Below are 24,257 nucleotides of genomic sequence, written 5' to 3' on the forward strand. Positions count from 1 at the left end.
GTACATCAAGATATGTACATCTATATGATAAAAATGGATGCATCACGTTTCTCTAAAGGAGAATAATGCCAAAACTTCTGAAAGACTTCTCAAAAATTACTTTGAAACTTCTAAGCTTCTAAACTTCTAAGTTGCACCGAATTCCTTTCAGTGCAAAATACAACATGGCAGGGAATAAAGTGCTATCACCCTCCCTCCCCTCCATCCAAAATAAAGTACAGTAAGCACTCAATAAATACGACTGAATGAATGAATAAAAAAGAATAGCTTGATATTACATTGATAGTCTTTTCCCACTTGAGTAGACACGTGACCATATTCCCTGCTCAGAAAACAATGCACGCTAAACCCAGATCAAGAATAACACTGAAACCAAGAGTTCTAAGTCAGAGTATTTCCACGAAAGAATACTATACCTTTCCTCACGGCCTAATGTTTTTTACTTAATTAACCAATCACTGATATCTGAGCACTTATCGTGTGCAGGGCACTGTACTGTACTAAGCGCCTGACAGCCCACTTTTCATCTAGACATCATCACTAAGACCGTCATCAAGAAACAAAAATGAAGAACCAGCAGAGAGTCTAGCCCAAGACAGGCTACCGAGCAGCAGACAGGGCTCTGAAGCCTAGTTTAGCATTTCCTTGGCCTGGGAAAGATGATGGTTCCCAGGAAGTACAGCTGGTCTAGCAGATATGTTGAGTTTTGCACGAGCCCAAAAGATTCTGCAAGCCTGCAGAGTGTCAACCTTCAGAAACCTCCTCAGATGTGCACCAACTGCAAATCAACAACCCTGCCCACAACCAGAAATGAGGTTAAGGCTTATGAGGACTGGATCAATCCGACAAAATTCAGATTAATGACCCTGAAACTTGGATTGGGCCAGACCCAAAGATTTTGGCGTGGATCAGTTCTAAGACAACACCTATCGCTTAGATTTCGCTGGTGCTTTTGTCAGCTCACCAAATTAAGCAAACAGCAGCTTGCTTTTGAAAAGCACTTTTTTTAAAAAAGCGCTTTTTCATCAGTTATTTCACTTTATCTTCACAGCATCCCGGAGAAGGAAGAGAGGAGTATCATTAACCCCAATTTACAGATAAAGAAATTGTGGCACCTCAATGTTAATGACTTGCTCAAGATGACACAGCAGGACTATAGCAGGGTTAGGACTTGGACCCAGGTGCCCTGGACTCGCAGCTCAGTGCTCTTTACAAAAGAAAATCAATCACTAGTCTTGCTTTATTTTAGCAACTACTACTGAATGGAAACTACACACATTACAGGGTTACCTCTAAGGATCAAATTTTTTTCAATTTTCATATCCTACTTGAATCACAGAGCCATTCTACCCATCAGAAGTACATTATTAGGGATTAGGTCATCCTTTATCTAAACACATTTGGTTGGATGCTGCTAATGTTTATGCTGAATTCCCTTCAGTGCAAAATACAACATGGCAGGGAGTAAAATGCTGTCACCTTCCCTTTTCTTACCCAGAATAAAGTACCAAGGAATCGCACGATACTCCATTGATAGTCTTTTCACACCTTTAGTACTCATCTGATCAGATTTCCTGCTCAGAAAATAATGCTCGCTAAACCAGGATCAAGAGTAACACCTAAACCAAAAGTTCTGAGTCAGAGTATTTCCAACCAGTAATAACAAACAACAGAAGTATTTCTACACTATATTCTCAACGCTATGGATGACATAGTAACAAGAATGCCTTTCCTGCCACATCCCACTCTCAAAAACTGTTTTTTAAAGGTGTGTGGCTGTTAACATTTCCCCTCTTTTCAAGGAAAATAGTATTTCCGGTAAGGGTTACGAATTAATTACTATTTCAGGGGAATATGACGAATAACTGGGGAGTTTTTCAGTGCTTGCTATGTGCCAGGCACTGTACTAAGCGCTGGAAAACTGAGGTGGAATACGACAATAACAACTGTGGTATTTGTTTAGCACCTATTATGTGTCAGGAATTTTACTAAGTGCTGGACAATCGAAGTGGAACCTCTCCGGACCACCAATTCGCCTCCAATGAATCAAGAGGAGAGCGCCTCAAGATGAAAACTGCCATTTTGCTTCTTGCTGGTCACCTTTGGTGGTTCAAGTTGGAGCTGGGGAATCTCCTGAAACTGCACCGGGAAGGCGGCAGATATAGAGAAGCAGTGTGGCTCAGTGGAAAGACCTGGGCTTGGGAGTCAGAGGTCATGGGTTCAAATCCTGGCTAAGCCACTAGTCAGCTGTGTGACTTTGGGCAAGTCACTTAACTTCTCTGTGCTCCAGTTACCCCATCTATAAAATGGGGATTAAGACTGTGAGCCCCACGTGAGACAACCTGATCACCTTGTATCCTACCCAGTGCTTACAACAGTGCTTTGCACATAGTAAGCGCTTAACAAATGCAATCATTATTATTACCCAGCAAATCATGCGGAGATGAGACGGAAGCCAAGACAGAGTACGCCAATGACTACGAAACCAGGAGTCCGTCTGAAGCCGAGAACTGTAGCGGCCGGAGAACAGACTGTCACGGCTCAGTCAGTCAGTTGATCGCTTTTATTGAGTGCTTGCTATGTGAAGAGCACTGTACTAAACGCTTGGGAGAGAACAATATAATGATAAATAAATTCCCTGCTCAGTGTGCCTTGCCTGGCCCAGTTCTTCCGACACATCCGGCCACACCTGGTGTGCCCGAGGGAAGAGCGGGCACAATTTAGCCTCCTGCACGTGCTGTGAAACCACGGAACTCTCTTATCCGTTTGTCGATCAATCAGTAACATCCTTTAAGCATCGACAGTGTGAAACGCTGTACAAAGCTCATGGTTCTTCCTGTTCTCCCTCCTACTTAGACTGTAAGGCCCATGTGCTCAAGGATTATATCCAATCTGCAAATATTGTATCTACCTCACCACTTGGTTCTGTGCTGGGCACAAAATTAGCACCTAAGAAATATCACTATTACTATTATTCCAAGAGTGCATAAACCAGAAGGCTGAACTATCCTCTCATTATCCAAGCCATTCATTTTGGTCAGATTGGTTTAACAATGGAAGTAATAATAATAATAATAATAATAATGATGATGGCCTTTGTGAAGCTCTATGTGCCAAGCACTGCTCTAAGCGCTGGGGGAGGGGGGGATACAAGGTAATCAGGTTGTCCCACGTGGGGCTCACAGTCTTAATCTACATTTTACAGATGAGGGAACTGAGGCACAGAGAAGTTAAGTGACTTGCCCAAGATCACACAGCTGACAAGTGGCGGAGCCGGGATTAGAACCCATGATTCCCCAGCCTGTGCTCTTTCCACTGAGCCACGCTGCTTCTCAAGTCTCTTCCATTCCTTCCTCTCCCTTACCTCCCCACCACATACCCCCACAGTGAAGTTGCACATTTTCTCTTCTTAGGCTGTAAGCACTTTGAGAGACAGGGACCCTGTCTAATTCTCACCTGTGTATTCTTTCCCAGTGCTTAGCAATCAATCAACAGTCTTTATTGCGCGCTTTGCAGTGTTCAGAGCAGTGTAGTAAGTGTTTGAGAACATACACTACAACAGAGATCGTAGACCAGATCCCTGCCCATGAGGAGCTTGCAGCCAGCAAGGGCAGAAAGATATTAAAATCAGTTATAGATAAGCACAGTGCTCTGTCTCATAGTGTTTAATAAATACTATTACTCCTACTAGTGTTCTGTCCCAGGTTTGGCAAGGTGTGCATATTTTACAGGGGATAAAGGAAATCCGGGCATAAATACACAAACATCACTCACACTTTTTCATGGTACACAATTACCACCACACTGAATGAGAATGAGCATCTGAGGGAGTTGGGGCAGCAGAAACCATCCAGTCTCTAAAACTTGCTTCATAAAGCCCATCTCCAGACTGTAAGCTCATTATGGGTAAGATGCATGTCTGCTAATGTTGTATTGTACTCTCCCAAGCCCCCAGTAAAGTGCTCTGCACATAGTGAGAGCTCAATACCATTGATCCAACCATTAGGCCCATCGGCAGGGCTTATGTGTACAAAGTCAGGGATTAAGCATGAGGAGAGCGCTTAACACATATCATAAAAAAATTATATGTAGGGACAAAACGTTGATTTCACTCGTCTTCCTGACTTTTTTATATTTGTTAAGTGCTTATTACGTGGCAAACTCTGTTCTCAGCAACGGGGAAGATATAAGTTTACCAGGTTGGACACAGTTCCTGTCCCACATGGGGCTCACAGTCTAAGCAGAAGGGAGAACAAATAGTAAATCTTTATTTCACTGAATAAGGAAACTGAGGCACAAAGAAGTTAAGTGACTGACCCAAAGTCACAGGGCAAGCAACTGGGACAGGGACTGTTTTCAACCCAATTTGCCTGTATCCACCCCAGCACTTAGAACAGTGCTTGGCACATAGTAAGTAGTTAACAAATACCGTAATTATTATTACTCTCCCAAGCTCCATTCTCCACTCTCCATTGTTTAGTACAATGTTCTGCACATAAGCACTCAATAAATACTACTGATTGACTGACTGATTCTCTCAACAGTTGAAGAGGTTATCCACTCAACCTTAACAGAAAATTCTACATAACAAGGCACACACATCAAGAATGTAATGAAAAATACTCAACTGTTCAAAAGGGATCATCAAGAGATGATCAAGTGGAAAAGAGAGAAGGCAGTTAACAGGAAATAGACCAACTGACATTTACTGTGCTAAGAGTAGCACTGACTTCTCAGCACAAATAAGGGATGTAAAATAAACATAAACGCACGCACACACACACACACACACAAAAAAAATCACACCTGGTTAGAAAGTGTGTTGAGTACCCAAGACTGCTCGGCACCAGTCGGAAGGTTTAAAAAAAAAGTCACTCCTAGTTAGCAGCTCAAAAGTCTTAAGGTCCCTGGCAATCGGTGATATTTGGACAGCGAAATATCAGACAGGATACTGGCTAAACTGATTGGAAATGCTGCATATAGAATTTTAGAGAACAGACGATTAGCCGAACCTATTCGCTATTTGTTTTGGTTAGAATTAGTTATCAATAAGCGATTCCCCAATTAAGCCCTCTTCTCCCTTGCTCCCTCTCCCTTCTGTATCATCTATGCCCTTGCATCAGCACCCTTCAGATATTTGATATTCACCCCGTCACTTCACTTCTCTGTGCCTCAGTTCCCTCATCTGTAAAATAGGGATGAAGACTGTGAGCCTCACGTGGGACAACCTGATTACCCTGTATCTATCCCAGCGCTTAGAACAGTGCTCTGCACATAGTAAGCGCTTAACAAATACCAACATTATTCGATTAGACTGTAAGCCCGTCAAAGGGCAGGGACTGTCTCTATCTTTTACCGATCTGTACATTCCAAGCGCTTAGTACAGTGCTCTGCATATAGTAAGGGCTCAATAAATACTATTGAATGAATGAATCCTCAGCCCCACAGTACATAAGTGCATATCCACACCTTTTTTAAAAAAATATTAATGTCTGTCTCCACCTCTAGACTGTAAACTTATGGTCAGGGCAAGAGTCTACCAACTCTGTTGTAATCATCTCACCCAAGAGTTTAGTACAGTGCGCTCTCCACAAAGAAAGAGCTCAATACGATCAATTGATGAATTGATTTCAGCACTGTGGTCCCTCCCGTAATTAACAAATGATTTAACCTGTAGTATTTCTTGAGGGCTTACTGTGTACCGAGCACTGTACTAAACCTTGAGAATTATTACACCAGATTTATATGTGAACTGTGCAGGAGTGTGGCAAAAAATGACAGCCACTGAAGTTTTACGGAGAAAATAAGCAAGAGGACCACTGCGTGGCTCAGTGGAAAGAGCCCGGACTTGGGAGTCAGAGGTCATGGGTTCAACTCCCGGCTCTGCCACTTGTCAGCTGTGTGACTGTGGGCAGGTCACTTCACTTCTCTATGCCTCAGTTACCTCATCTGTAAAAACTGTGAGCCTCATGTGGGACAACCTCATTACCCTGTACCTACCCCAGCGCTTAGAACAGTGCTCTACACATAGTAAGCGCTTAACAAATACCAACATTATTAAAGTGTTTTCCAAAAATGTACTGTTTCTAAGAAAAACCCTTTGATGATAAATTAATAATTGTTTTTTGGTAAGCACTTACTATGTCAAGCATTGTTCCAAACTCTGGGTTAGATATAAGTTAATACAAGTTCAAACCTTTTTCTTTAACGAGAAGTGTGGTATAGTGGATAGAGCATGGATTTGGGAGTCAGAAGGACCTGGATTCTAGTCCCAGCTCTACCACTTGTCTGCTGTGTGACCTTGGGCAAGTCACTCACTTCTCTGGATCTCAGTTCCTTATTAGTAAAATGGGGAAGACTGTGAGCCCCATGCAGGACATGGCCTGTGCCCAACCTGATTAGCTTGCATCTTCCTACCCCAGCACTTAATACAGTTCCTGGCAAATAGTAAACACTTAATATCATTAAAAAAAATCTTACCCCACACGGAGAAATCTTTGAAAAGAAGTTTTCTTCTAACTCATCCAGTAGGAGCTGAATTAGTGTCTCTGCCACCTCACACTCCCCCCAAAATACCACAAAAATCAACCACCCACATACACATAAAAAGAAAGGGATATGAAGAGCAAGACAGAGCCTTCAATCTTAAAAAGGGATGCAACTTCTATTTAAAGACAAAGGTGCAAAACCTAAGAATATATGGCTCAGTGGAAAGAGCACAGGCTTGGGAATCAGAGGTCATGGGTTCGAATCCCGGCTCTGCCACTTGTCAGCTGTGTGACTGTGGGCAAGTCACTGAACTGCTCTGTGCCTCAGTTACCTCATCTGTAAAATGGGGATTAAGATTGTGAGCCTCACGTGGGACAACCTGATTACCCTGTAAATCTACCCCAGCGCTTAGAACAGTGCTCTGCACATAGTAAGCGCTTAACAAATACCAACATTATTATTATTATGTGCTTTACAAGGACATATCTCTTTACCTGACAAGCACATTTTATTTTTGAAAACTGAGCCTCAGAAAAGCAGATCTCCCATTCTCACACCCCACAGCTCATTTCTGTATTCGATGGTGGAAACTAGGTAGAGCAACTTGCTATCAATCTATTCAATCAATCCTACTGATTGAGCGCTTACGGTGTGCAAAGCACTGTATTAAGCGCTTGGGAGAGTACAATACTAGTTAGCAAACCTGTTCCCTGCCCTCAAAAAGCTTACAGTCTAGAAGATATAATAACTATAACTACTTTTGAATTAAATTTATCCCAACATAGGATACATTTTGCTGAGAGTGTTTTGTTTTAGTTTAATAGAAGAATGGCAACAGATTACACAGTACTTGGTGTCCCCCTTCCCTGTCCCAAATTCAGTCCTGCTCTAGGTTTTAACGTAGAAGTAGCAGGGCTGCTCGAGAATGAGAAAACCTCCAAGCAGGTTTTCCCATTCCTGATGCCATATCCAACATGGCACGCTGGCTTAACTGGACCTTAACTAACCGAGACAACTCAAATAATCTTCTCTTCCTGGCTTGGTTTGTTTTTATATTTTGAGTGTATGGGAAGTTACATCCAGGCTGTTAAAAATACGAACACTGTTAAAAAAAAAATCTACCCAGATTATGCAAATTTACACCTGGAGAACTGCTCAAAAATATTTCAACCAGAGAGGCAAAATGTTGAACCATAGGCTAAATTTCATAACACTGCAAATCTAGCCCAGTCCTATCCCTGGGGGGAAGGTTGCCAGAGTCAAAGGCATTAGGCCAAAAGGTCCTGGCACCAGCTCTGTCTAGTTCTTGCCAAAACAACACACCCGGTCTGACTGATTTTAAGGTCCTATGCATGGAAAGAAAAATGTTGCATATTGAATTGGGTGTGGAACTCTTACTTAAAATAGGAGCCTCTTTGAAACCCTCAAATGAAGATTTTTTGGGGGGAGTTGGTGAAAGGAAGATTTTTTTTAGGTTGGTGAGAAGCAGCGTGGCTTAGTGGAAAGTGTGCGGGTTTGGGAGTCAAAGGTCATGGGTTCTAATCCAGCTCCACCATTTGTTAGCTGTGTGACATTCGGCAAGTCACTTAACTTCTCTGTGCTTCAGTTACCTCATCTGTAAAATGGGGATTAAGACTATGAGTCCCATGTGGGACAACCTGATTACCTTGTATCTTACTCCAATGCTTAGAAAAGTGCTTGGCACAGAGTAAGTGCTTAACAAATATTATTATTATTTTGGAGAAAAGTGGCAGCAGCACACCCAGAGGGTACAGGTGAGAAGAATATTATCTACTTTATCACTGAAGTCCTGGTTTCAATCCACACCAGGATCTAAATGAAAAATACCCCCATTAGCATTCCAGTTAGAAGCAAACAGGAAACCACAGCAGGGCTTTGAGCACATATACTGAGTTCAGAATGAGATGTTTGTGTTTTAAAATGAAATGAGTTATACCTCTGCGCTTGAGACATCCAAATGTCTACTGAAGTGATGTTTTTCCCCAGACAAATCTTGCAGCAAGCCAAAAGGGGAAAAGTTTTCCACTGAGCAGCTGCAGGCCTCCTGGCCAAAAGAAAGGGGTGCAGAAGCATGGAACCCTGGGGCCTCGAAGGAAATGAGGAGAAAAACAGCCAAGATCCTCCCCATTAAAACTGTCCCATTTTCAGATTTTGGAGTGGCAGAGCTACAGCAAATGTGACCAAATATCTGTTGTAGAAAGGGCAGGTATGAAGTTTGGGCTTCCAAGGGCTCAGTACGTTAGTATATGGCATTGCATGCCATTAATGCTCAATAAAATACCATTACTAAAAACCCAAATACTTTAATTATGGGGGCAAAAGGTGACCTGCAACTGAGATGGCAGCAAGAAAGTACAGAGAGAATGCCTCCTTTAACCAACAGCAGTTCCCACCACAGCTCTCTCCATGGCTGAAAAGTCCTCTGCCATAACAATCATAATAGCAGTATTCGATAAGCACTTACTGTCAAACAAGCACTCTATTAAATGTACGGGTAGAAAGAAGATAATCAGTTCAAACATAGTCCCTGCCTCAAACGGGGCTTGCAGTTTAAGTACAAGTTTAAGCACGCGTATGTTTAAACCCCTTACAGTTAGACTAAGCGATTCAGAAAAGCAGCTTGGCCTAGTGGATACAGCATGGGCTGGGGAGTAGGAAGGATCTGGGTTCTAATCCCAGCTCCACCACGCCTGCCGCAGGAACTTGGGCAAATCACTTCACTTCTCTGGGGCTCAGTTACCTCATCTGTTAAACGGAGATTGAGAGTGTTGAAGCCCTATGTGGGACAAAGGACTGTGTCCAACCTGATGAACTTGTATCTACCCCAGTATTTAGAATAATGCTTGGCACAAAGTAAGCGAGTAAGTACCAAAATTATCATCATTATTATTATTCCACAGGCTATCCTGAAACAGGACACCTCATTATGGTTGCAGCAGGGACAACGTTGCCTCTGATCAAAGAGAACAATAACCACCAAAAAAAAAAAAATCAGCCTCTACTACTCTCTTAAGAATCCAGAAGCCAAGGATGGAGAAAGGTACAATTTGAACTGGGAGATGAACAACATGGCTTTGGAACTGCAAAAATAAAGGCAAACTGTAAAGTTTTAGTGTTCTACTTTCTAACACATCGAATAGTCACCTAGTAAGGAAGCCAATTATATGAGAAATATTTTCCAAAGAAATTCCTTTAGATTTATCAGATGACATTAATCAGCATCAAAAATATGTACTGACAATTTACAATGCAGGTAAGGTGGTTTGAGGTGATTGTGAACTTACAAAATAAAACTGAATTTGACAGTTCCCACTCAGAAGGCGCTCACAAGCATACTGGAAAAATAAACACAGGAACAAACAAGTGCTCCCAAGATTGGTCTAAAAAAACCCAAAAAACTAAGGACTTCCAGTTTGAGCTGAGTCTTCATTACCATATCAGCACCACACTCTGCCAGGCTCCCAAAGGGCAAGATAGCCTTTGATCAATCAACCAGTGGTATTTATTGAGTGCACACTGTGTGCAAAGCACTGTATTAGGCGCTTGGGAAAGTAGGGAGTTGGTAAATACAATCCCTGCCCACAAGGAGTTTATGACCTAGGGTCTGGCCTTCTTGATTTGAGGCAGAAAAAGCATTTTAAAGACAAAATGAAGTCAAACCTCACGTAATGTGGCATAACAGTAGCTAGTTGGGAGTCAGCAGCAGCAGAAAACAAATCAGCCTGGTAAACAGAGATCAGAAATGGACAGAAAAAAAAAAAAATCAAGGCGGCAGGAAGATCAGGACTCCAAACAGAAAAAATGAAATAAGAGCCAGGCACTACAGTTAATAAATACTGTAACATGGACAACCTTTACTTAAAAAGCGCTCTCAGGCACACATTCATTTTTATTGGTTCCACTTGCACATCCAGATAAAAGTCTCAGAGTCATCTTTGTACCCAAAGGATTGCTACATATTATATTTTGTGTATATATCCACACATGCTGAGAATAGACTGACACAACACTTAAGCACTAAAGATAACTTCATTGGTGGCAGAGTGACAAATTACTCCATGGTTGGTTAAAAAGAAACCTATCTTTAAAAATATACCACATTTATTCCACTCCTTTGAAAAAACTCCTCCATTCATTCATCTCTTTCACTCTTTGGTGTTTACGTGACTTGTTCTGCAGTCAGACTGGGAAAGTTTTCATTTTTCTGTAGTCTGGAGAAGTAAACTCTTTAGTCTTTCATCTGGCGACTATCCTAAGGCCCACAAAGCCCTTTAGCTTCATGAACACAATTAAAATTCCAATCTACCACATGTGAAATAGCCACTATTATATCATTTGTGACTGGAAAAAACAAGCAGCATGGCTCAGTGGAACAGGCCTAGGAGTCAGAAGGAACTGGGTTCTAATCCCTGCTCCCCCACATGCCTGCTGTGTGATCTTGAGTAAGTCATTTAACTTCTCTGTGCCTCGCTTACCTCATCTGCAAAATGGGGATTAAGAGTGTGAGCCCCATATGGGACAGGGACTGTGTCCAACCTGATTACCTTGTATCTAACCCAGTGCTTGGCATATAGTATTTAACAAGTACCATTATTACTACTAGGAATAAAATGGATGATCACTTGAATTCTGAGCCAGTGATCTTTCCAGTAATGAGTGCTCCTAAATCACAAGGGTCAAGAGAAAGGAAACTCCCTTAAGCCGACAAGCAAACACATTATTTGTGGCTTCACGGACCAGGCAGTGACCACACTGAATATGAGTGAAGACACATATCAGGGACCAGGGACAAACTGCAAACGCTGATGGGCGCTCGGCTCCTCTGGGTATCTGCGGCAGCCCTACCCTACAATGTAACTTAGAGGAGCAGCGTGGCGCAGTGGAAAGAGCATGGGCTTTGGAGTCAGGGCTCATGAGTTCAAATCCCAGCTCTGCTACTTGTCAGCTGTGTGACTCTGGGCAAGTCACTTAACTTCTCTGTGCCTCAGTTCCCTCATCTGTAAAATGGGGATTAAGACTGTGAGCCCCACGTGGGACAACCTGATTCCCCTGTGTTTACCCCAGCGCTTAGAACAGTGCTCTGCACATAGTAAGCGCTTAACAAATACCAACATTATTATTATTATTATGTAACAATAAACAGGCGCATTCCTTCCCCAGGATGAGTTTACATCACACCTCACTATACTGCAAACTTGACTCTTGACCTCTAATCCCTTGTTAAAGCTGCTTCCCCATTTGGAACTCCCTCCATCAAATCCACCCCAGCACACCTCTCCCAAACTACAAGCCTTCCTAAAATTCCAAGTCCTCCAGGGCAGCTTCCCCAATCCATTGAACCCCCCAAATTCTGCCAATCCAAGTCACCCTTCGCACTTTGGCATCTATACCCATTGTCAACACTTACGCATGCTATTCAGCTGTTTTATCTGAATAATCACGTCTCCCCGGTCCCTCAGTGTCCTCCTCTACTGGACCGCCACTGCTTCTCTGGCTCTCCTCCTCAGCACTGTGGAAGCGCCATCCTGACTTGCCTTCTATCACCCCAGCGAGAAACTGTAAAGCAGCCTCAGTATGGTCCCTCCATAGTAACCTCAGTGGTTACTGTGACTGCGGCCTCCGAGTCGTGAGGAGCCTGAAATTCTGCTCCTCTATCCACAGCGCCCTCAACAGCTTTGGTTTTTTGCCTACATCTTAGTGTTTTTGTTTCATTTCTCCTTAAGGGTCTGTCTGTCCACTCCCCCTTATTACGAGATTGTGAGCCCCCTAAAGGAAAGGAATCATGCCCAGTTCTCATCCATGTAGCCTTTCTTAGCGCTTACTACAGTGCTAAGAGCTTAATAAATACTAATACTATCATCACTTAAGCTTATTGCTCAACTGAGATCTTCAGGGCAGTAAGATGTGGCCAAGAAAGGAGGGAGTGGTGTGGACCGGGTTAGAGAAGCTGGACACGATGCAACCGCCTGAAAAGGGAAAGATGACTGACTGAAATGGCTACTTGTGTAAAGAATGAGCAGAGAATTGCAATATGGTTATGGTAAAGAAGTGTTGGACACCACAATGGGCTTCTTGCAAAATCACATTTTTAACCAGGTGGGTAAAGTGAAAGAGTAGATTGAGTAAGTGGTGATTGACTCGGCTCATTGGCCATTTATGAATGAAAAAAATTTTCTTTCTAAATTGATGAAACCAATTTGCCCTTTGAAATTGAAGTGTGAGGGCATGCTTTTTAAAATAATGCTGGGGTTTTATAAAAGGAACAATAGTCACAATTTCTTTAAAAATTGTAGAAAGATCGGGATTTCCTTTTAAAAATCACCTTTAAATGGATTTGCTAGCCCGGTTTGCACTCTTAAAAGCTTGTTACTTTTCCCAGATGAGAACAGGGAGGGAAAAATCTACAGAGTTCTGCGTGATGGCAGTACTAAACTGAAACTCCCTTACTACTTTTAATAACATCTGTTGTGTTGCAAAGGAGGAGTCAAACTGGGATTTTTCTTAAGGGGGAACCTTGTGTCTAGACTGTTTGCAAGGCATTTTTTCTCCACCTCCTCCCCCCAGCTTGTACTCTCTGTTCCTCTCAATTCATTCATTCATTCAATCATATTTACTAAGTGCTTACTGTGTGCAAAGCACCATTGTACTAAGCGCTTGGATAACAATAAACAGAAACAATATAACAATAAACAGACACAATCCCTGCCCACAACGAATTTACCATCTCACCTCATTGTACTGCAAACTTGACAATTGACCTCTAATGCCTTGTTAAAGCCTCTCCCCTGTCTGGAGCTCCCTTCTTGAAATCCACTCCAGCTAAGCTCTCCCTATCTAAAAGCCTTCCTAAAATTCCAAGTTCTCTAGAACAGCTTCCCCATCCACTGAACACCCCCAAATCTGCCAACCTGTCACTCTTAGCCCTTTGGAATTTATACCCATCCCCAACACTTACGCTTGCAACTCAGCTATTTTATCTCGACAAAGTCTACTGTTACTACTGGCTCTTGCCTTGTTCTTTTTCCTGCTCCCACTATTTTTCAATAGTTTATATTTTCCCATCTCCCCTCTCAGGGTCACACCTGGAGAGTTTCCAGTACTCTACCGGTCTCGACTTTGGGAGAGAGAGTCAAGCAGAGGCCTACCCATTCCATTCCTAGCTTGGGCAGTGGCTAGCGCTTGGAAGGCAATCTGCTACAAATCAAAACTCACCCATGCTGGGCAGCAGCGACTTGGGAGAGAGTCGAGGGTGGAGACAAGTTTACTGTGCAGAAGGAAGCAATGGTAAAGCACTTCTGTATTTTTCCCAGGAAAACTCTATGGATACACTACCAGAATGACTGCAGATGGATGTGGGGTGTCCTTGGTGAGATGTATTCACTGGGTTGCTAAAGATCGGAGAGGACTCGACAGCATAAGACAAGATTTTCCCATCTCCACTATATCATAGGCCTCTTGGGGGCAGGGAATATGCATTTTGCTGCCAGTGCATTCATCCAAGCACTTTGTAAATGTTACGCTAATAGAGCTCAATTATATATAAAATAAAACATAAAAACTCGCCTGAAATCACGCTCTTTAAAACATTAGGTCAGAGAACTAGAGTAATGTTTTTTACAATGAAGATGCATGTAAGAAACTTGCAAGTAACCACATAAAACACAAGGTTTCAAGAGAAACAGAGGTAACTTTCTTCAAACTGGCTCGGTCAATATTCCAAGTTAAGTGTTTCATATTCACTTTTATTTGTGAATACTGGGAGAGTCACAAATTAATAATGGAGACAAATCACAGAGCTCCAGGGTCTTTAATTTTAAGCCACACAGTGACTCAAAGACATGTTTCCAGAGGTCAAAACCAAAGCGGTACAATAACGCTCACCAAAACTCCTGCCCCCGATTTTTTTTTTTTTGGTAATTCTTTTATCTCTATGACATATGGATTAACTCAGTTCCATTTCTAGTTTTCTGCCAGTTAAGCGTCCCACGCTTTCCTCTGCATCCAATCTACTACCATGTTGATACAAGCATTTATCCTACCCCACCTTGACTGTAGCATCAGCCTCTTTGCTGACCTCCCTGCCTCCTTGCTGTCCTCCTGCCTCCTATTGCTTCCCAATTCCAGCCCATACTTTGCTGTCCAAATGATTTTTCTAAAAAAAATACTCAGTCCTTGTTTGCCCACTCTTCAAGAGCCTCCAGTGGCTGACCATCCACCTCTGCATCAAACAGAAACTCCTCGCCCATTGGCTTTAAAACACACAACCATCTTACCCCTCTTATTTATCTTGCTGATTCCCTATTACAATCTAGTCGCTTCACTTGATTCCTTTAACACCAACCTACTCACTGTACCTCGATTTTGTCTACCTTGCCACGGAAACGTCACCCATGCCCTGAAATTCTTGATAGGAGATCACTCTCCCCACCTTCAAAGCCTTATTAAAATCACATCTCCTCCAAGAGGCCTTCCCCAACTAAGCCCTCATTTCCCCTACTCCCTCTCCCTTCTGCATCATCCTTGCACTTGGATTTCTATTCTTTACCTCACCTGCAGGCCCACAACACATAAGTAGACATTCATAATTTATTTTAACGTCAGTCTCCCCCTCCAGACTGTAAGGTGCTCATGAGCAGGTAACATGTCTACCATCTCTGTTAGATTGTACTCTCCCAGGTGCTTACTATAGTGTTCTACATGCAGTAAGAGCTCAGATACAATTGATTGATTAAGCTGAAAAACTGTTTTTCTCCTCTAGTCCCCAGATTAACACACACACAAAAGGCAAAACAGATATGCCAAACCAAAGCGGCATTACCAAAATTCACAGTATTGTTGTCTTCATGCATCAGTTTCTTTGCTACCCAAAAATTAAACAAGAAGGTGCTCACGTGTGGTTATAAGATGCACATCCTGTTAAATGACTGAGCTACCAGTACATGTCTAAGTTGCACACATTTAGGTGTTAGACACCTTATATCGTTTATTGTGATTCATTAAAAATACTAATTCATGCCTTTTTTCTTGAATTTGATCAAACAGAATTCTCACAAAAGTTCGCTCACTCATTTTCAATAATGCATTTGCTGGGTTTAGCCAGGGCTCCCAACTCAGAAACAGTTCATCATTCATCATACTTTTTCCATGTTAAAAGGAAAATAAATTATTTCCACAAACCTTGTGAGAACTCAGAAACCTCTAACCCCAATAGTTTCCACAACAGTTTGAAATCTGGGCAGGAACATACCATTTTCTTTTGAACATTAATTTGGGGGGTTTTAATGACACTTTTCCTCACCATTTTCCTAAAAAACAACAACAAAAAAAATTCTAACTGCTCTACAGAGGAAATCTAATTTCCTCAGGTAGAAATTTTCAATTCTCCAGTTTTGAACGAGGTCATTTCAGAAGTATCAGAAACAGACAGTAACCCAGGAAGTTACTGACAAACATACAAACTAGTTCGTACCTGTCAAACCTGCTCAGATAAATTCAGAACTGCAAGAAAAGACAAGCTTAATTGCCTGGATATGCATGCAATGAATTAATTTATCACAAAAAAATGAGATCTTGAACCTAGGATGTTGTAAACACTGGTGTTTTGTGATTTTAGCCTGTCATTTCCAGGTGTGATCATAATATCATAGTCACCCCATGCTTCAGAGGCTAAGAGTATGAGCTTTCCTTATCAGCAGATTTTAATCTCATGTCTAGACAAGTTATTCATACCAAAGTCTTTCTTCTCCTCAATCATAACCCCTCCTCCCTCACATCTTTAAAAACTATTTTCTGGGTAATGCTAATTTTCACCAAAAAAGACATGATTTTTTAATGTTCTCACCAAAATAGATTTGTGATTTTTCTTACCTTTCTCCACTTTGCTCTATACACAGTAGCGCTCGATAAATATGACTGAATGAATGAATGTCCGGGGAGAGTGCAGAAGAGAAGTCCCTGGGACAAACTTTGCCAGGTTACTCAGTATTATTCCAGCTGCTTCCCCAGGCATAAGCGATGTTATAAAACCTTGATTCTCCAAACGGGGCATCCATCAGGCCAGTACAGAATCATGGTTTACATCACTGTTGTCTATAGTGCTCTGCACATAGTATGTGCTCAATAAATATTATTGAATGAATAATCCTAGAGACTGCCTGCTTCCACTTACCTCAGGACCTAGAGGAAACTCTACCACTTTCTGTGACTCTGGAGATATGAGGAACATGTCATTCCACAGAGACTGGACTTCACTTTCAAGAATGTCAGGCTGCACTGCCAACCAGGCAGGAACTCAATCAATGGTATTTATGAAGCACTTATGTGGAAGGCACTGGATTAAACACTTGGGAGAGTACAACATAGCGGAATTAACAGACCCGTTCCCTGCCTACAGCAAGCTTATAGTCTAAAGGACTCAAAGGGCACACTTCACTAGACCAAGATTCGTATGTGCCCGGCCACCTTACACATTTAGTGCACTTGGCCTAGCCTCATTCACCCCATCTCCTTCTCCCCTCCTGCTATCTTCATTCTTCCTCCCCCAGGCCACCTTCCTAACTTCCAGTCAACCAACTACCATACTCCATCAATTTAACATAAATCCTTCGCACACAAGACACAGCTTGTAACTAATCCATCTAACTATTCTTAGTAAAGTAGCAACATAGCAATTAGCAGTAAAATGACAGGCCTGTACTACGTTACCACCGAGGAAGGGATCAGTTGCCATCCCAAGTTTATGCCTTCTTTGGAATGAAATGAGATATGGTTTCCAAATTATTTGTTTAAAAACCCAATTGGAATGTGAAGATTTATGGGACATCTTTTATAATAAGATTTAGTAAAGGATTATTCTCACATAGAAAAGCAAAATGTTCCTCTAGTAATCATTTATCTCACAGCAGGCACTGCTTAGATTTTTCCTCTATTTTGGGATTCTTGTTACACTGTAATTCTTGACACACTCTTAGTTCTTTCCTGTACATGGGAGGAGAAAGAAGGAAACTCTTCACTTTACATTGAATTCTATATGGTCCCACATATTCATTCTGGGTAGAGGGTCTAATTTAGCTCCTGGGCTCCTGGCATTTAGAGACTGGCATCAGAGCAATGGAATTTCTTTCCTCCCATTACAGGCTGGGTCAGATATAAAGGTGTGGTAACCTCAGTTTCTTCCAAACCACTTTTGCCTCTCTAATCTTGCCATTCTGACAAGCTAGAGCTGTACATTCAATTGGACCCAGCATGTGGTTTTTGCATAAGATGAGCTATGGTTGGAATTAATTCATTCCTCCAACCACACCATCCCAATTGGAGACTTCTCAAGAAAACAGAGGGACAGAGGTGTGGACACCTCTGAGTGAGCTCTGCCTTAAGAGCTGTCCAAATTCCACCGGAATGATAACTGCTGATAATAAGGGGTGAGGAATTGCTCTAACTGGTGAGGTACAGTGGCAGATGCTCATCTGAATAACATCTCCCTTCCCCAGAAGCAAAGAGAATGAGTTCCAGTTCGACAAGGAGGTTCTTCCAAAGCCCATATTTTTTCAAAGGGTGCGGAGAAGGTCTGCTCACCAATCCACAGCTTGTTGTAATAGGGATGTGAAGCCCTTCTCAGGTAGAATGTCATGTTGTCATGTTTGTTTTTTAAAAGTATTTAAAGGGAAGAACTTTAATGGTTTCTGAATAGGAAGCATCACTTTGGTATTAGGATAATTAAATGGGACCATAAAACAAGTTGTGGTTTGCAAGATGTACTTTATTCTGCCACAGGGTCCCAACACCACTGGCTAAAGAGAGTTTCACGCAGGCATGAGGAGGCTGCCAGTTAAAGGCTCCAAATTTATGTTTTTGGAAATCATTTTCCCCATTTAAGTAGACCTAGTCTTGAGTAAAACATTTCAGCAAAACAAAAAGTTTTCCATTTAAATTTTCCTCGAACTATTGCTGAATCAAGCACTATACTGTGTTTTCTTTTTACACTCCAGAAAGAAGATACTTCCCCCAAAGTGAACATAAATCTGTCACAGGGTCCCTTAGTTTCAGTAATTCCTCATTTTAGATAGATGCTCACCAACAAAACATAATATGCATATTCGACAAATTTGTCATCACAAAGAGAACCTCCATATCTGTTTTCCAACTTAAGATGGGGAGGAATGGAATTACACACATTAGTTGCTTTTCAATGAAACGTAAGAACATTACAATTTTATACTAAACATGTATTCTTAAGTTTTTAAACAAGTCCATTCCTCACAATTAAAAGCAAACTTTTCCTAATAGGCTTAATGAGTATTTTGAAAAGTTCCAAGCAGAGTGCCATATTTTACAAACAGACATTTCACTCCTCGCCATCATTTTTGTATAAATGCCGGAGGTCTCCAACTGTTAAACAGCAGGCAACACTTGTTCTACAGCAAACCACTGAACTAGACACATTCAGCTGATTACTGGGTGCGAGAGCTTAAATCATTAATCACATGACAGCAGAGTGCACGCTCAGACTTTAATAACATAAATAATAGTGTAACTGCTGGTCCAGAATTTACAAGTAAGTGGAGCCTGTTGCTGCCTAAGGGGAGGGAAGAGTCCTAGGGGAAATGGATAGAGGCTGGTGGTTATTTCTTCAGGAAAATGCAAAGGTCACAGAGCAGGGAGGTGCGTTGTAAATGAATACTTTTGGCCGATAGTAACATCATTGGAGATTAACCAGCATAGGCTGTGAAATGTGTGAAAAACTTGGGGACAAAAAATGAAATATAAGAGGGTCGCAAACAGGTGGCTCTGAGTTAAAACAGGGACCAGTAGGAATCCATTCAATCCCTGTCTTCAGCTAAAAGTACATTTGCTATCTCTCCTGCCTCACCCTGCTGTTTATAAGGATGTTTTCTCCAGAGTCATATATCCCTCATTTGAAAAATGAAGTTAAGCATCAAAAGGGGCTTAACAGATTAAATTAGACAGTGCATTGAATCACCCTGGAAAGCATAATTTTCTTTTTACTAAGCTTTGTTAGTTAACCAGAAATCTGGTAATTTAGGCAACACAAGAAGTGGAATGGAAAGGGACAGAGAAAGGGGGCAGCACAAAGTAAAGAGGGCTAGTGGAAAGACCCCAGACCTCAAAGTCGGGTTCTAAAACCGGCTCTGCCACTTGTCTGCTGGGAGACGGGGGTGAGCCGCTTCACTTCTCTGAGCCTCAGTTTCCTCAACTGTAAAATGGGGATTCAACACGTGTTCTCCCTCCTCCGTAGACTATGAGCTCTGTGTGTGACCCGATAATCTTGTATCTAGCCAGGCACTTCACATATAGGAAGCACTTAACATATGCCACTAGGATTATTACAGAGGAGAGACTTTGAAAGGGAAAGGGACACCCAGTGCTGCTCTCCTCTGCCCTTTGGGCCATTCCAAAGGCCTTGTCCTCACATTGCAGGACAGATGCTCCCCTCCAGGGTTTAGGTGGCACAGCTTCTCCTGGCCGGACCCTGGCAAAGTCTTCAGCATCCGGACGGTGACAGCGTCGCTCCCACTGACTTGGCCCAGTGCCCAGCCATGGCCTTCTGCTCTCTCCTCCATTCCTTTTCCTGCTTACATGACCGCTCTCATTTGTTTTTTCCCCAAACTTAAATATACCCCCCAAAATCTACAGTAAAGCGTGAGGCAGAAATTCCCCGCAATTTTGGGCTTGGCCGATTGACCCGGGAATGTCTGATCGTTTCAATTTGAGCTGCTGGGGACCACACAAGATGGACCCGTAATCTAACTCATGGTCGTCTGTGACTGATATGGACCTTTCTTTATATGGTTTCATAAATATTCTCAAAGAATATGTAAATTATACATTACTTATTTATATTAATGTCTGTCTCCCCCTCTAGACTGCAAGCTTGTTGTAAACAGGGAACGTGTCTGCTACCTCTATTGTAGGGTATCTCCTAAGCACTTAGTGCTTTGCACATAGCAAGTGCTCAGTAAATACCACTGACTGAGAGTATAAAAATAGAAATTATAATCACTGTTCCATGAGATTTCTGAATTTGAACCTATAGGAAGTTACTCTTTAGCTATTTTTGACAAAACATCCTTCAGATTAAAATTGTTTAAAGTCTAATTTCCTTTCTTTTCTCTCTCTCTCTCTCTCTCTCCTTTCCTCCGCTCAATTCCCCGGCTTGCCCTAGGCTTCATGGCGTCAGCTCCACTGAAGTAGAGAAAGAGAGCAAAAAAGGTGTCCAGAGTCTCAGTGGGAGATGGGTTCTTAGCCTTTGCCACCATGACAGATGAGTAGGGGAGTCTTTAAACACTCCATTCAATTAGCAGAGATCAAGGGTGAAAGGGGGAAAAAAGGAATTTAAGGAAGACAAGGCTGAAGATCCTTCTTTAGTGGTGGAAAGTAGTGAAAGAGGAATTTACCAGCCTTTGCGAGAACGTTTTGCTTCAGTCACAAACAGAGATGATCTCTGGGTGAATGATCTAACATTCTGTTTTTGCTAGTCACAGAGTAACTGCGGTGCTCTTACCAGGAAGAATAGCACTCTAATACCCTCTCCCATTAAAAAAAAAAGATTGATTAGGAATAAAAACTGCCTTGTTTACTTAGAATAATAATAATAATGTTGGTATTTGTTAAGCGCTTACTATGTGCAGAGCACTGTTCTAAGCACTGGGATAGACACAGGGGAATCAGGTTGTCCCACGTGGGGCTCACAGTCTTCATCCCCATTTTACAGATGAGGGAACTGAGGCCCAGAGAAGTGAAGTGACTTGCCCAAGGTCACACAGCAGACAAGTGGCAGAGCTGGGATTCGAACTCATGACCTCTGACTCCAAAGCCCGTGCTCTTTCCACTGAGCCACGCTGCTTCTCAAAACACTCTGAGCCATAGCCATACAAACTTCATATACCTGTATGCTAAATGAAAGTGAATTTCATGTAACTCCCCTCATGTCTCATTGAATACCAAGCCACGTTCAAATGCAATTTTGGGAAAGTTCCTAAAGAGGGTTTCTGTATGCCTTGACTATAGTACACATCAAACCAAAAATAACTGGCAGTAGGAAAGAACTGAACTTGTGACATTTCACATGGAACCAGTAGGGTATCACTAATCCCATATCTGCCACTTGTCTGCTCTGTGACCTTGGATAAATCACTTCACTTCTCTGGGCCTCAGTCACCTCATCTGTAAAATGGGGAATGAGACTGTGAGCCCCATGTGGGACAGGGACTGTGTCCAACGCGATTTGCTTTGTACCCACCCCAGCGCTTAGTACATTTCCTGTCATATCGTAAGCGCTTAACAAATACCATAATTATGATTATGTCATGCAAGGTATGATGCAAAAGCAAATAAAAATTGCTCATTAAAAAGCAAAAACAAGGGTAAATGCTGAAATCGAGAAGCCTTTTTCCACTTTCTCTAAGAAATAGGTTGGTTGCTCATCTCTTCCCCATGTGGAATGAATCAAAAGTATTTATTGAATACAAAGCATTCAATCAATAGTATTTATTGAGCGCTTAGTATGTGCAGAGCACTGTATTAAGCGCTTGGAATGTACAAATGGGTAACAGATAGAGTCCCTGCCCGCTCCAGTCAAAGCCCTCAAAGAGTACACAACAAGACACATATTGCCTGACCTCAAAGAGTTTATTGACAATTTAATAAAAATGCCTCAGTTAACTTCAATCACCTATTATTTGCAAATCCAAACTATCTTCTTGTGGCTCTGGCTCTTTAGGCAGTTGGATTCTGCCGTACATTTCTATGGAACCACAGTGACTATCTTTAACAAGATAGGCTTCTATTGCAAGACCAAAGGGCAGGAACAACAGAAACTTACTTTGAAATTATAATTACTGTCTAATGGACAACAATTCAGCTCTTATACTGGTCCTTTATCAGTAACTTATAACACTAATGAATGCTTACAACCCATCACTCTCCTTGTTGTACCTCCATTCAACTGGAGGGTTGAAACCAGACTGAAAATTAAATTGAGCAGGTGTAGCTTTTACAAGACGTTTACTTTGGACAAGCATTAGTTTCAGCATGTCCTACTTACTGACATGAAGTTGGTTCCAGCCTTAAGAAAAACCAGACAGCAAACCTCAAAGGATTTAGACAGATTCTGCCTGTCCTGATAAAATTACGTTGGAATGGGAATTTGTGTTTGTGAAATAACTCTTGGGCACCTTAGTGGCAGAAGAGCACTTGAATTTTCTCAGCCTTATAACCCAGTTAACAGAAGTTCCTAAGTACTGAGTGTGAGAGGCGAAAAGCTGCTTTAGGAAACACTAAAACATAGCTTTACCACTGTGACATAGGTTTAAAATGCTGCTGAGCAGCAACTGAGGATAGACGGATGTGGCAGAGAGCGCTGAAGAGTTAGCGGTGACTTCCTGAACTAAAGACCGCAGTCTGTGAGGAAAAGAGGCAGTTACAGACTGCAGCAAGGAAGAGTTATTATTTTTATCATTATAGTTACCAAGTGTCAAGCACTCTTCTAAGCACGGGGGTAAAGTGAGAAGCAGCATGGCTCAGTGGAAAGAGTCCGGGCTTGGAAGCCGGAGGTCATAGGTTCGAATCCCAGCTCTGCCACTTGTCAACTGTGTGACTGTGGGCAGGTCAATTCACTTTTCTGTGCCTCAGTTCCCTCGTCTGTACAATGGGGATTAAGACTGTGAGCCTCACGTGGGACAACCTGATTACCCTGTATCTACCCTAGCGCTTAGAACAGTGCCCTGCACATAGTAAGCACTTAAATACCAACATTATTAAATACAAGGTAAACAGGTCAGATTCAATCCCTGTCACACATGGGGCTCACAGTCAAAGTAGGAGAGTTACGGCAACAAACTACAGGACAGTCTTCCCCTTAAAATCAGACTGTAAGCTTTTTGGCTAAATTGGAGTTAATAATAATAATAATAATGATAATGTTGGTATTTGTTAAGCGCTTACTATGTGCCGAGCACTGTTCTAAGCGCTGGGGTAGACACAGGGGAATCAGGTTGTCCCACGTGGGGCTCACACTCTTAATCCCCATTTTTCGGATGAGATAACTGAGGCACCGAGAAGTTAAGTGACTTGCCCAAAGTCACACAGCTGACAAGTGGCCGAGCCGGAATTCGAACCCATGACCTCTGACTCCAAAGCCCGTGCTCTTTCCACTGAGCCACGAGTTCCTCCTACTCGCCACTGCAGTGACTCTGCCTCTTTCTTCCCTCCTCTCCAGGGCATTAAACAGAACCCCTAGACTAATTCCCCGAGAAACCACGCAATGAAGTCTTGGCAGTTGAAGAAATATCAGATGGGCTGAAGAGTGTTTTCAATCTCTTACAACACAGGCTAAAGGTTAATATCACCTTATATAATTAAAACGTATCTCTGATCAGACAATCCAAGGGCTGTTAATATTTCCTGAAAACAGAGAATCGTGTGATTTCTCCAACCTCATGGATGCCCTCTCTTGTATAAGAAAATTTAATGATTTGTTAAGCATTAACTAGGTGCCAAGCACCCGTACTAAGCAGTGGGGTAGACACGTAAATCAGGGTGGACACGATACATGTCCTACATGGGGCTGACGGTCTAAGGTGGAGGGGAAACAATCGACTTTTTTTTTTTTTTTTAATGGCGTTTGTTAAGCACTCACTATATGTCAAGCACCGTTCTAAACGCTGGGGTAGATACACGGTTATCAAGGTAGACACAGCCCCTGTCTGACCTGGAGCTCACAGAAGGCA

At 42.2% G+C, this 24,257-nt stretch overlaps 1 protein-coding gene and 1 non-coding gene across 2 annotated transcripts in view; one reads left to right on the plus strand and one right to left on the minus strand.

Moving 5' to 3' along the window:
- ARHGAP10 (Rho GTPase activating protein 10) overlaps positions 1 to 24,257 on the minus strand; it is a 233,620-nt gene that overhangs the window by 201,470 nt on the left and 7,893 nt on the right. The gene's annotated exons all lie outside the window — the stretch shown is intronic.
- Positions 13,575 to 13,712, plus strand: LOC114815712. Its single transcript, XR_003763514.1, has one exon. It is a non-coding gene; the product is annotated as a small nucleolar RNA SNORA7 (small nucleolar RNA).

The sequence above is a fragment of the Ornithorhynchus anatinus genome, chromosome 12, assembly GCF_004115215.2.
Source record: "Ornithorhynchus anatinus isolate Pmale09 chromosome 12, mOrnAna1.pri.v4, whole genome shotgun sequence".
Taxonomy (NCBI): domain Eukaryota; kingdom Metazoa; phylum Chordata; class Mammalia; order Monotremata; family Ornithorhynchidae; genus Ornithorhynchus; species Ornithorhynchus anatinus.